The following is a 14,729-nucleotide window of genomic DNA, read 5'->3' on the forward strand; positions in this document are numbered from 1 at the left end:
CTCCTCCTCCTCCTCCTCCTCCTCCTCCTCCTCCTCCTCCTCCTCCTTCTTCCCTGTATGTATATCTATGTGAGGGTGTTGGGTCTCCTGGAGCTGGAGTTACAGACAGTTGTGAGCTGCCATGTGGATACTAGGAATTGAACCTGGGTCCTCTGGAAGAGCAGTCCCTAATCTTAACCACTGAGCATCTCCCCAGCCCAGAGATTCCCCATCTTGCTGTAGCCATCTCTCTGATGTACCTACTACAGTGGTTTGTAACTGAGTATGTCTGGATGCTTTCCCTGCATGTATGTCTGTGTGTCTTGTATGTAAAGTGCCCACTGAAGTCAGAGGAAGACATCAGATCCCATGGAACTGGAGTTGCAGACACTTGTGAGCTGCCGGGGAATCAAAGCCAGTGTTCTTAACTGCGGAGCCATCTCTCAGCTCCAATTATCTTTTAATAAATCTCAAATCTCAGATTTAAGATTGGCCACTTTAATGTGTGCTGAATCTAATCCGGACTGAGTTGTCTGTTACTTCTCCATGTTTGCAGTTGCCTAATGCCAAGCCCCTTACAGGCCTCACAAGTTCCAACTGGCATCGGATTCTGATGAAGTATATCCAAAGGGTGGAGCCACTCCCACCCCCACCCCCACTTACCTCTTCTGTATTTATCATGGAAGCTGGGGGCAGTCGCAGCCCCAAAGAGTCTGTTGAGTCTGGCTGCCGTGCTTTGTAGCTGACTGTTCTCCTTAAACGCTCTCATTGCCAGACAAGGCGACTGCTTTGTCTAGACTGCCTTGTTTTACCTCTGCTCACTTTCAACTGTGCAGCTGGAAGAATGGCCCTGAACGGATTCTTCCACAGTGGCTGTGCCTGGTTTCTGGCCCACAAAAGGATGCAAACTGGCAATTTTCTTTTGTTCCTGCATTCCTTTCCCTGCCCTTCCCCCTTCTAAGTCCTTTGCTGCTTTTAAAAGCTTTAACTATATGTGTATGATGCATGTGGTATGCATGTGTGTGTGTGTGCATGTGTGTATCTCTGTGTGTATGTGCATTTTATGTGTTTGTGTTTTATGTGTCTTCATTTGCACAAGTCTGGTTGACTTTCTGGGCTCTGATCCAGCTGAGTTTAGTGTTGTTTACTGCCTCTCAGAGTCTTCTTGGGAGGCTGGTGTTTTAATTAAGACCATATTGATCTTAGATACTAGAAAATGCTGTCTGACCTAAAATTTCGCTCCACTTGAAACCTGCTTACCAGACTTCCCACACAGAACATTACTCCCTTAAAAGGATGGCAATCTACTTTGAACATATGAAGGAGGGGGGAGGGGGAGAGGGAGAGGGCCACTGTACTTCCTAGGCTGGTCACAGATTCTGGGCTCAAGGAATCTGCTCTTCCTAGTTGTGGTGGTCTGGATGAGAACGGCCCTCACAGGTTCATACGTTTGAATGCATAGGTGCTAGTTGGTGGAACTGTTGGCAAGGATTAAGAGGTGTGGCCTGTGTCACTGAAGGTGGGCTATGAGTTTCAAAAGCCCACGCCATTCTCAGCTGTTTTCCTGCTTCCTGTTTGTGGGTAGGATGTAAGCTCTCAGGTTCTGCTCCAGCCTCATTCCTGCCTGCCTACTTCTAAACCCTCTACCATGGTGGTCATGAGTTCTAACTCTCTGGAGCTGTGAGCCCCAAATTAAACTCTCAGTAGACATAGCTCCTCTAAGGAAGCAGCCATTAGCTATAGAGGTATGGGAAGCCGGGCAGCATCAGACAACTATCATCAAAAGACAGCCAGTCTCACTAGTAATGGTACCGATGACAATTAAAGTAACAGTGAACATTGTTTTCGACACAATTTAGGAAACTTCTGACAGAGTCGAGAATGGAAATGACCCTCCCCACCCCCCACAAAGGGATGGGTACCGGAAAGCTGACTCTGTGTATGGCTGGCAAGACTCAAAGTCGGTACAATCTTTCTGGAAGGGCAATTTGGGATAGAATCAAAAGTTTTCACATATGCATCTCTTGGATCCACAGACCCTGCTTCTAAGAACATGTTTGAAGTGGATGTTCTGATTATCACTTGGCTCTAAGGAGAAAGAGCCCGACGCACACGCAAATGTCTAAGAATAAACTGCCGACTAATCCTTTTCCACACATCTAGCCACCCTCCAGCTGCGTTAGCTATTTCCCCCAGCAGGGACCGACATGCCTGACGTGTAACAGCTGAAGGGAGAGCAGTGCTCACTTCAGCTCCAGGTTTCAGAGGACTGGGCTTGTGGCTGCTCAGCCTGGCGGTCTTCAGAGCACCTACGTGGTGGCTGGAGCAGGTGGCAGAGAGCCCGCTATCACTCTCTTGGTGGGTGGGAAGCAGAGTCCCAGAGGAGGACACCGCAAGGTACTTACATTCTCCAGTTAGGCCCCTCCCCCACCTTTCACAGCCTTCATCTGATGGATCCAATCACTGGGTCACAACTGAGGAATCTAACTCTCTAGAACAGCCTTCCCTGCCCATCCAAGGATGCTCTACTCACTCCCCCTTCCTCTTCATTTTTTTTTAAGAATCATTTTGTTTTTATTATCACGTATGTGCACATGCACCTGTGCCTGTAGAGGATCAGAAGAGGGTGCTGGATCCCCTGAAACATGGTTGCGGTCATCACAACAGGAGGAACTGGATTAAAGGGTTGCAGCATTAGGGAAGGTTGAGAACCACTGGTGAGAGAAAATGAAGCTGATCATTGAATTCAGTGGTTACCCAGGGCACCAAAAATTTAAGAATTAGATTAAGGACCACAGATTTCTGGTATTGCTTATCACCTTACTCTGACAGAGAATCAGGAGAGAGCAAGACAGCCTAAGGGTATAGACAAAAGTTTCTGTCCTGCCTGTCTGCAGCCGTTCAGTCCTAACAAAACACATAGAGGCTTATATTAATTATAAACTGGATGGTCTATTAGTTCAGACTTATTACTAACTAGCTTTTACAACTTAAATTAACCCATAATTCTTACCTATGTTTAGCCACGTGACTTGGTTACCTTGTTTAGTGAGGCATTCTCATCTTGCTTTCTCTGTGTCTGGCTGGTGGATTGACTCTGCCTTTCCTATTTCCAGAATTATCTTAGTCTGGTTGCCCCACCTATACTTCCTGCTTTGCTACCGGTCAATCAGCATTTTATTAAACCAATACGAGTGACAATTTTTTTTTTAACTAAGATTTTTTTTTTAACATTTATTTATTATATACACAGTGTTCTGTCTGTATACTTGCTGGCCAGAAGAGGGCACCAGAAGTGAGCCACCATGTGGTTGCTGGGAATTGAACTCAGGACCTCTGGAAGAGCAGTCAGTGCTCTTCACCTCTGAGCCATCTCTCCAGCCCCGAGTGACAAATTTTTACAGTGTACAAAAGCATTGTCCCACAGCGTAAGGGAGGTCTCTTAAACTCTCTAGACAATGGGTCCACTTACTTATGCCTTTCTGTGTCTTCACTTTTACAATCCCGTGTGCTCTTTGTTTAGATCTGTTCTCTGCAGCTTCGGTCTGAAATGGCTGGGGAAGGGAACATCACGTCTTGAAACAGTCTGGCTTAGCATCGCCCTTCCATTTCTTGAAGTCATTTTTAGCATCATACATTAATCAGAGTTGTCTCCCTTATTTCCTCCCCGTTTCTCTTTTCACACGGCTTTTTTTTTTTTTTGTTCTTATTGTTTACCTCTTGCACAAAGAGCCCAATAAAAGTCCCACACTACAAAATAATTTGGGCCAATGATAGTCATAGAACTATTAGGACAATATGGGATTTATTTCTAAGCTTTCTGAACTAAAAATAAGAATAACTCAGATTTTATGTTGCAGCTCAAGGCGCTGCCACGGATATTCATCGCCCCATAATTCTCTGGAGGGAGGAACCGCAACTCCAGTTTACTACGCAGAGCACAAAGGGCTTGTCCACACAGCCTTGGTGTTACTGAGAGCAGAAAGGAAGCCAAAGCTTGGGGCTCCTTAGGCTCCTATTCCAAAGGCTAAAATCCAAGTAACTGAGAGTAACAGTTGCTGACAAAAACACAAAAATGGCTGATTCTCTGGCTGATATAAAACACAGGGGCTGGAGAGATGGCTCAGTGGTTAAGAGCACTGCCTGCTCTTCCAAAGGTCCTGAGTTCAATTCCCGGCAACCACCTGGTGGCTCACAACCATCTGTAATGAGGTCTGGTGCCCTCTTCTGGCCTGCAGACATACACACAGACAGACTATTGTATACATAATAAATAAATAAATATTTTTAAAAAATTTAAAAAAAAATAAAACCAAGCTTCCACAGTACAAAGCTAAAACAGGCCTAGCCAATAAATCAAAAAGTGAGAAACTGTAGCAGGTGAGGAGGTACAGGACTCGTTTCCAGAGCAGAGTCCTCATCAACAAAGGAAGGCTCGGGGGCTCGGGCTTTGTTCACGGAGTTCACAGCTGTTCACTTAGGAAAGCTGTGTGTGTGTGTGTGTGGGGGGAGCAGGTTCTTGCACGCATGCTCAGTTTAAGAAGCAAAGACGGCTGGCAGACGTGGTGTCGCGTGTCTTCAATCCTGTCACTCAGGAGGCAGAGGCAGGCGTCTCTCTAAATTCAAGGCCGGCATGGTCTAAAGAGCTAGTTCCGGCATAACCAGAGCTATAGAAAGAAGCCCTGTCTCCAAAAACAAAGGAAAAAGAAGCAAAGATGGTGGACAGGCGTGCATAGGGACCTACTCAGCTTGCAGCCTAAAGATAGTGGACTGGACGGACGGACGGACCTGCGTCTAGAGGCGCCTTGCTTCTTTTGACAGAAAAGGTTATATATAGCTGCACCCAAATAAAGACACTTTGAAGGTGCATTTTATGCGAGTCTTTAAGGCGAGCTGCGCGCTTCACGCTGCTGAAGTTGGCCACGCTGCTGAAGTTGGCCTTTCTCACCTTCCGGGTTATTGAAATCGTCGTAGGAATTATCTAGACGTTTATCTGTATCTTTCCAGTGGTTTAACTCTGGCAGGGCCGTGGGAAGCAGTTGACGTGGCCAGCTTTTTCCACACTCTAGAGTGTCCCTGTGAGTGCCCATGCTTTTTGAAACTTTCCATATAAGACCTTATTTTTAAATGGTGATGACCCGGACTCGTGAAAGTGAAATGGCTTAGTGGGTGGAGGAGCCTGGTGCCAGGCCTGACAACCCGAATTCCATCTCAGCAGAAGCAGAAAACTGACTGCTGCGTGCTGTCCTTTGACCTCCATTCACAGCCATGGTAAGTGTCTCCCCCGACTCCTACATATTTTTTTTAATGTAATAGATAAACTTGTTTTAAAGATAATAATCTGTCCCAAGGCCTTGTGCTAGCCAGGCAAGCTTTATGCCACTGAGCCACATCCTCAGATCTACTCCGTATTTTGTCTTTTTTTTCCTTTTCTTTTTTCCAACAATTTAAAATTATTTTTAATTAAAATATTTTCATACATTATATTTTGATTGTAATTTTCCCTCCCTCAACTCCTCTCAGATTCTTCCCACTTTCTTATTTACCCTTTATTGTTTTTCTCTCTCTCTTAAAAAAAGCAAAAACCTAAAAAAACAAAAAAAAACCCAACTCTACAAAACCACAAAAATGAAAATGAAAACAAACAGGCAAAAGAAAAAAAATGCCCAAATAAAGCAATAAGCAATATGAGACAAAAAAAATGTCCACAAAAACTCCACTGAGTTCATTTTATATTGGCCAACTACTTTGGTCCATGGGACTTACCCTGAAATGTGTCTAATAAACCCATTGACTCTCCACTGGAGAAAACTGATTTCCCTTTGCTAGCGGGTACCTATTGCAGTTAGGTTCTTGGGAAAGCGTCGGAGCCTGTGTCTCCTGTCCCCTCCCAGTGCTGGGACACTGGCTTGAACCTGTTCAGGTCTTACGCATACTGCTGCAGCCTCCTGGAGTTCATGTGTGTACTGGTCTTTTTGTGTCTCGAAAACAGGGGTCATTTACTACCCCTGGCTCTTACAATCTTTCTGCCTTCTCTTCTAAGTAGATCCTTGAGCCTTGAGCGGAGGAGTCTGATGAACACATTCCATTTAGGACTGAGCACCCAGAAAATCTCTCCCTCTCCTTGTCCAGTTTTGGGTCTCTGTGTTGTTTCTGTCTACTGCAGGAAGCAGCTTCTCTGAGGAGGGCTGAGTGAGGCACCGATGAGGTATAGCAGTCTCATTCGGAGTCATTTGATCGCTGTGCTCCTTTAGCAGAATAACCGTGTTAGGTATTCCCCTCGACTTTTGCGTTCTCGTAGGAGTTTCAGATACAGTTTCCATCACATGGTGTGGGCCACCGGTTTTCTTTTTCCTTTACCCTGGGTTTAAGGCTGCTGTGAAAACAATGTTGTCTCCATTCCCAGGAGAAGGATGGAGTTTGGGGGCGTCGTGCTGAACACCATGCAGAGAAAGCCCAGAAGAACTCAGCATCTGCGCCTTCCTGACTTGGCTTACGGCTTTTCTTTGCGGTTCTAGCTGGATTCTCAGCCCCAGTGTATAGAAGTCTACTTACAGTCGGTAAAGAGTGGTGTGTATTTGAGGCTAGCGTGACTCTGGCTGAGTGTCAAAGTGGAACTCATCCATGCCTAGTTAGATCCTGTCTTGAAAAGAAAAGGAATCTGCCTCAGTTTGTTCTCTCTGCTCGTTCACATTGCAAGCATTTACAAGATTTCTGGCGTGAAAATGAGCAAGCGGCATTACGGTGTTTTTCAGCGTGAAAGAGTGAGGATAATAGCTGGAGCGAGCCTGCAACACTTGTTTACTCGCGGTGGTTTTTCAGGGCCGGAGATGCCCGTCAGTTGGTAGAGTGCTTCGCTTAGCATGCGTGAAATCCTGCGTGCCGTTTCTAGCGCTGCGTATAGCAGATAGGGTGGCCCTTGCTGGTGATCTCAGCACTTGGGAGGTAGACACAGGAGGATCAGGAGAAGGTGGTTCTTGGCTACATAGTGGGTTAGAGGTTGGCCTGGGTTGCAGTGAGACCCTGTCTTAAAAACAGAAACAGAGCCGGGCGATGGTGGCACACGCCTTTAATCCCAGCACTCGGGAGGCAGAGGCAGGCGGATCTCTGTGAGTTCGAGACCAGCCTGGTCTACAGAGCTAGTGCCAGGACAGGCTCCAAAGCCACAGAGAAACCCTGTCTCGAAAAACCAAAACCAAAACAAACCAAACCAAAACAAACAAACAAACAAAAAACAGAAACAGAACATTTCTCTCTCTCTCTCTCTCTCTCTCTCTCTCTCTCTCTCTCTCTCTGTGTGTGTGTGTGTGTGTGTGAGAGAGAGAGAGAGAGAGAGAGAGAGAGAGAGAGAGAGAGAGACCATTTTAATGAAATTATTTGGCAGAGTTAGAAACCTCTGGGTTATGAAAACATCAATATTTTTCTATTTAGTTATTTAGCTTTGAAAATTCTGCCTGAATCCCTGTCCCTGAAGTCTCACAGTGAAGGCAGAACCTCAGGATCTGTTGTGCACGTGGGTCAGCTAGGAAAGAAGGGTTGTCATCTCTGCCTGAGGAGATGAACTTGCACAACCAGTCCTTTTGTGGGGGTGCACTTCCTGTATCCTTGCAATGGCCACGTTCCCAAGGCACTGAGGAAAATCAGAGGGGATATTGCCACATATCACCCAGGGGAATGGACGTGTAACTGAGTGGAAAATTGAAGACATCTGTAAGAACAGTGCAGACAACTGAAGAGCTGTTATCCAGAGATGTGACATACCCGGGACCTTCTTTGCCAATTGTGCTCTGCTGCTGACTCTGCCACCGGAGTGAGTCAGGTCAACCCACCAAGGAGAGTCGGCCCTGTTGCCTCTCATTTTGACACTTATTCCAGCGCAGAGTTTTCACATCTAGTTTCAGGTTGGTTGACTTCTCTTAAGTTATGTGTGCACGCGCCTTTTCTCTTGTTAGGGATGACCATGGACCCTGAATGAGGTAGGCGGTGGTGGCTCAGGCCTTAAGTCCCAGCACTCGGGAGGCAGAGGCAGGCAGATCTCTGAGTCTGAGGATAGCCTGGTCTACAGAGTGAGTTTCTGGACAGTCAGGACTCTACAGAGAAACCATATTTCAAAAAAAAGAAAACAGGGCTGGAGAGATGGTTCAGAGGTTAAGAGCATTGCCTGCTCTTCCAAAGGTCCTGAGTTCAATTCCCAGCAACCACATGGTGGCTCACAACCATCTGTAATGGGGTCTGGTGCCCTCTTCTGGTCTACACACACACAGACAGAATATTGTATATATAATAAATTAAAAAAATTTAAAAAAAATCTAATTTAAAAAAAGAAAAAAAACAAACAAAAAAGAAATGAAAGAAATTTGAATGCCAGCAGTAGGAAAAAACCCAGACACACACTAGTATTTGAGAAAATAGTTTAGTGTATGAAAAAAAAAGAAGCATGAGATTGAAGTCATAAATATTTATCTTGATTTTGTGTGTATAAATGTTTGCCTGCAGGTATGTATGTATACCGTGCATGTACCTTGTGACCAGAGAGACCAGAAGACAGCTGTAGATCCCCTGGAACTGGAGTTATAGAAGATTGTAAGTTATCGTACAGGTGCTGGGAACCGAACCCAGGTCCTCTGCAAGAGCACCCAGTGCTCATAACTGCTGAGCCATCTCTCCAGCCCAAGATCGAAGTCTCTTAGCTAAAAGAATGCCTCAGTCAGTATTCTATCGTTGTGAATAGAAGCTATGGACCATGGTAACACTTATCAAAGAAAGCATTTAACTGGGACTGGCTTATACTTCAGAGGTTTAGTCCATTGTCATCATGGTGGGGGGCATGAGGGCGTACCAGCAGATGTGGTACCGGAGAGGGATTTGGGAGTTCTATAATCCAGATCTGCAGGCATTTAGGGAAAGAAAAGCACTGGGACTGGCTTGAGCAGAACTCTGAAGGTAGAGGCAGAGGCAGGTGAATCTCTGTGAGTTCAAGGCCAGCCTGGTCTACTTACAAAGTGAGTTCCAGGAGAGCCAGGGCTACACAAAACTAAACAAATAGGAAACCCCAGAGCCCAAACACAGTGGCACACTTCCTCCAACAAGGTCATACCTACTTCAACAAGGCCACATCTCCTAAGCCCTGTCAAGTAATGCCACTTCTACTAAGCAGTCAAATATATATAAGCCTATGGGGGCTATTCTTATTCAAACCGTAGCATGCGCACGCGTGCGCGCACACACACACATCTTATATAATTATACTTTTGCTATCAGTGTTCATGAACAAATCATATCAACCCTCTGAAGAGAATCTTGTTTTTTTATTTTTCCTTTGGCTTTTCAAGACTTGGTTTCTCTATATAACAACCTTTTCTGTCCTGGAACTCGATCTGTAGACCAGGCTGACCTTGAACTTGATAGAGATCTGTGTGCCTCTGTCTGCCTGTGCTGGCATTAAAGGTGTGCACCACCACACTCAGAGAGAATCTTGTTCTTGAAAGTAAAAGAGAAAGAGATAGGATTCACTAATGCTTCCAAACTTAATTCTGCCATGTTTAGCCATAGTAAAAAAACTAATGAGAGGCAAAATGAGGCCTTACAGAGCAGTATCTCAGCTTTTTCATCAACCATGTGATGTTTACAAAACAAAGGAATATAAAGAGTTAAATGTAAACATATTTATGGTTTGAACATATAACTTTAGCCCTTCAGATCTTCCCACTTGAAATACACGAAGGGAAAAAAATACTAATTTCAGGCTCTTCCTAGTTGGTTTCTTTGATCATTCAGGCTTAGTTTGTGTTTTCTCAACCACCAACAGGAATTCATGAGAACAGCATCTTTGAAACTGATGTATGTGTGTGAACGGGGCTGAATAAATAAAACCAAGAAAGCCGAGTCCTACTTAGATGCCTGGGGGAAGTTGTACACTGTCTTACCTTCCCTGTTGCTATAACAAAATGCCTGACAAAAGAATTGGAATGTCAATACAGGGGGAAGACTCTTGGAATTAAGGAAGGGAGGGTTTGCTTTGGCTCACAGTTTGAAGGGACAACACATGGGAGGGGTGGGGGAGGGGAAGGTCATGGCCCAGAAAGAGGTTGAGGTAGCTGGCCACCTGTCATCTGTAGACTAGAAGAAAGGTAAGCACTGGTGCCCCATTCACTTTCTCCTTATTTGGCCCAAGGCTCCAGCCCATGGAATAGTGCACCCTTATTTAGGGTGGATTTTTCTATCTCAGTTAACCCAGGCTAGAAGTTCCCTTACACACATAACTAGGTGATTCTAGATCCCGTGAAGCTGATCACCAATATTAGCTATCACTCACCAGCTGGATTTATACCAGACACTGCTCAGAACTGGTGGTCTTGAGGATGAAGGAGAGAAAGCCATCAGGGACTGAATGGAAGTAGACTGGCTGACAGTTGAATAGGGTTTGTAAGAAGATAGCCTCAGTGATGTGGGATTCCCCTCTGTGTGCTGTGAATACTGTTTTTTTTTGTTTGTTTGTTTGTTTGTTTTTTTTTTTAATAAAGAAGCTTCTTTGGGCCTATTGCAAGGCAGAATAGGGCAAGGCAGGAATCCCAAGCAGACAGAGGAAGGGAGAAAAGGTGGAGTCAAAGAGAAGTCCTGTAGTCACTGCAAGAGACAGACACCAGACAAAATCTTACTGGTAGGCCACAACTATGTGTTGATACACTGATTAATAGAAATGAGTTAATTTAAGATGTAAGAGCTAGCTAGAAATATGCTTAAGCTATTGGCCAAACAGTATTGCAATTATTACAGTGTCTGTGTGTAATTATTTTGGGTCTGGTGGCCAGGAAATGAATGAACAGTCTCCGCCTATACCTTAAGTTTCTTTTATAGTCTGTACTGCTAGGAGGTGGCCTCTGTTGTCCTCACAGAGCACAGTAGGAGCCTGACTGCTCTTTCAAGATGATAAAAAGAGTTCCTGAACCGGAGGAAAGCAGATTGGAACAATCTGACTCAAGGGACACATATGTCATGAACATTTTGAACTAAAAATGACTGGGTGAGCCTGGCACAAAGTCGATTTGCACTTGGATCTCATGAGTCACGTGTGGATGAGGCCCTGAGCTCTTCCCTTCAGTGTGGGGTTATCTGAGGACATTCATTTCTCCCGCAGGTATCTTCTGCTAGGGCCTACTCGTGACCACCAGCAGGACAGGTGAGAATAGAAATACCAAGTTACTATAAACTCATTCCTGATCGAGGGCCATCACCTAGCCTAGCCTATCCCATGTCCAGCCCGGGTTCCAGTCATCGAGAGCCCAATGTTTCTCAGTGACACCCTGGCTGGCTGACTCCAAAATAGGGTTCTGATAAACTCCCAGTGAAGGCAAAGTCAGGAGACAATCCAGAATCAGATTTGGAATTTCCTCTCTTCTGGTTTTAAAGTTCAATTATTATAGTACGTGTGTGTGTGTGTGTGTGTGTGTGTGTGTGTGTGAGAGAGAGAGAGAGAGAGAGAGAGAGAGAGAGAGAGAGAGAGAGAGAGAGAGAGAGAGAAGGCGAGAGAAGGGGGGATGGGTGGGTGGTAGTTGCAGGCTGTTGGGGAGTATTATTTTAAGCTGTGTGACTTCTGTTTATGCTGCATTTGTTTAACTCTGTGAAGCTGTCTCAAACACCTGATGGTCTAATAGAGAGCGGACTGGCCAATAGTGAGGCAGGAGAGAGAACTAGGTTGGGCTGGCAGGTAGAGAGTATAAATAGAAGAACTGAGGCTGGAGCAAGCAATGAGAGAACGGAAGTAGGGCATCAGGGGCCAACCTCCCAGCCATTCAGCCAGCCACGCAGTAAGAGTGAAAGTAAGATATACAGAAATAGAGAAAGAAAAAGCCCAGAGGCAAAAGGTAGTTGGGATCATTTAAGTTAAGAAAAGCTGCCAATAGCTGGGCAGTGGTGGCACCAGTCTTTAATTCGAACATTCTCAGGAGGCAGAGGCAGGTGGATCTCTATGAGTTCGAGGCCAGCCTGGTCTACAGAGCGAGTTCCAGGACAGGTTCCAAAGCTACAGAGAAACCCTGTCTCGAAAAACCAAAAGAAAAGAAAAGCTGGCAATAAACAAACCAAGCCAAGGTTGGGCACTCATAGCTAAGAATACGTCTCTGTGTCTGATTTATCTGAGAGCTGGGTGGTAGGCCCCTCACAAAGCCAAAAGAGCAAAAGAGTCAAACATTGCATTACAGGGGGGCATTGGGGAGGGCACACATGCTACATGCTATGCTTAGTCTGTGCAAGTCAGAGAAAACTTCTGGAGTCAATTTTCTCCTTTCGCCATAGGTTATGGTAGCTGAAGTCAGGTTGCCAGACTTGGCAGCAAGCACCTTTACCTGCTGGGCTATCTTGCCAGTCCTAACAATATTTCTGTGAAAGCAATCCATGCTGGTGCGGTTAGTCTGGCTTATTTATTTTCTCAGCTACAAAGTATCCTATTGTTTGCACTATCACTTTTTGATCTGATTTTTTTGTTTTCCTGATACAGGGTTTCTCTGTGTAACATCCCTGGTTGTCCTGGAACTCTCTATATGCAGGCTGGCCTTGAACTCACAGAGATCTGCCTGCCTCTATCTCCCGAGTGCTGGAATTAAAGCATGCACCACCACCACCGCTATCCTGACCCAATTTTTCTTAAATAATTATGACGTCTACTACTAAGGTAGAAAGTTCCCGGGACTGCAGATTCTTATCAGTTTCTGGTCTTGCCAGACGTGCTAACGCTTGCTAATCAAATGTGTGCAAAACACGTCCTCATGATTTTCAACTTCATTTGCCTGTGACCATTGAGACTGAACGGCGGCCATGCAGGTTTCCTGTTCTGTGGCTTGTCTGCTCATATCCTTGTCTATTTTATTTTTTTAAATGAGAGTAGAGTAGACACACAGAGTTGGTATGAATCTTAAGGAGACAATTCAACACATATTTGTGAATGAATATAATTATATAGGTGTGTGTCCTTCCATGTATTTTTAAAATGTAGTGGAGTTAATAAACGTTTCCTGGGGCTGGGATGGATCACCGGGCAGAGCGCTTGCCTAGAACATACAAAGCCCTTGGTTTGATTCTCCAGCAGTCTTGTAATCCCAGAGTTTGGGGACTGGAGGCAGGAGGATGAGAAATTAGGTCATTGTTGGCCAAATCACAAGTTAGAAATTAGCTTGGGCTACAGCAGACCTTGTTTCAAACCAATTAATCAACCAGCTAATCGATAGGTCTTTTCCTAGTGGTTTCTGATTGTGTGTTTTGCTGAAGAACCCATTCCTCATCCTGATGTCATGAACACACTTCCTTACTTTCCTTCTGAACATCTAAAGTTTTAGTTCTTTATTTGCTCTTTCTTTTTTGTTTTTTAGAGACATAGTTTCGTGGAGCCCAGATACCCCTTAAAGTCCTGATGTTCCCACCGCCTCCATCTCCCAAAAGCTAGTATTTTAAGCGTGTGCCACCATACCCTGAAAAGCTTTAGCTGTTTCCACTTCACGAATGTGAGACTGTTTTGTGCATGCAGGTGCAGAGAGTCTGCAGCAGTGTTCCATTCCTTTCCTTACAGAGAATCATTCCTTCAAGCACTGCTCAAGCACGTTATCATTACCTCTGACCTGCCCATCATCCCCCTTCCTTTTTGTGTGGTCCTAGTGATTCCATCCAGGGCCTTGTTCACATTAGGCAAGAACTCCACTACTGTGTATGTGTGTGGATCTAATTTCCCCGCACTCAGTGGAGTCCCTGGATTACTTTGTCTAGCTTAGCATGTGATGAAGAAAAGGTGATATAGTCACTTTGCATCGTTTCTCTCAAGCTTCATGCCTGAGACGCTTGTAACAAAAGCCAATACATCCATTTAACGTGTTTCCCATACACAGGAGCCTCGGGAGAAATGGCAAAAAAAATTAGGTTTATTTATTTTATGTGTATGAGTGTTTTGTCTGCATGCATATGTGAACGCCATGTGCATGCCTGTGGAGTTCAGAAGAGGGTATTGGATCCAGAGAGTTGTGATCCATGTGGTCTCTGGAAATCAGAACCGAGTCCTCTGAAAAGACCAACCAGTGCTCTTAACCACTAAGCTGCCTCTCCAGCTGTAAGCCTCTGTGTTTTAATGCTCAGTAGGTTTGATGTAGTTTTGCAAACTAAGGGAAATGCAGCAGACCCCTGCTTGTTTGGACTTTTGTTAGTGTCTGCGTCTTGACAGCTAGGGATTCTCCTGTCCTTTGGGCACAAGAAAGACACCTCTGAATGAAGACACCGTGACCTGCTTCAGGAGAGAGTGCGGTTCCTGCTCCTGCTGTTGGGGAGTGGTGTGGAGAGTACTTCTGTATATGTGTTGCTTTTATTGGTTAATGAAGAAAGCTGTTTCAGCCAGTGGCTTAGCAGAATAGAGCTAAGTGGGAAAACCAAACTGAATGCTGGGAGAAAGAAGGCAGAGAGAAGCCAGGGAGCTGCCAGAGGAGAAAGACCAAGCCCGCTAGCCAGAACCTTGCTGGTAGGCCATGAACTTCATGGTAAAATATAAAATAATAGAATGGTTTAGTTTAAAATATAAGAACTAGCCAGAAATATGCCTAAGATATTGGCCAAATGGTATTGCAATTATTACAGATTTCTGTGTGGTTATTTTGAGTCAGGGTGGTCAGAAATGAATGAGCAGCCTCTGGCCGCTGGGGAGTAGAGTGAGCCCCTTAGCATCAACATCCACAGTTACAAATGAAATAACTTTATTACCAAATGGGTCATTGTGG

Source organism: Alexandromys fortis, unplaced genomic scaffold, assembly GCF_014885135.2.
Source record: "Alexandromys fortis isolate MF-2015 unplaced genomic scaffold, M_Fortis_MF-2015_v1.1 scaffold_9, whole genome shotgun sequence".
Classification (NCBI taxonomy): domain Eukaryota; kingdom Metazoa; phylum Chordata; class Mammalia; order Rodentia; family Cricetidae; genus Alexandromys; species Alexandromys fortis.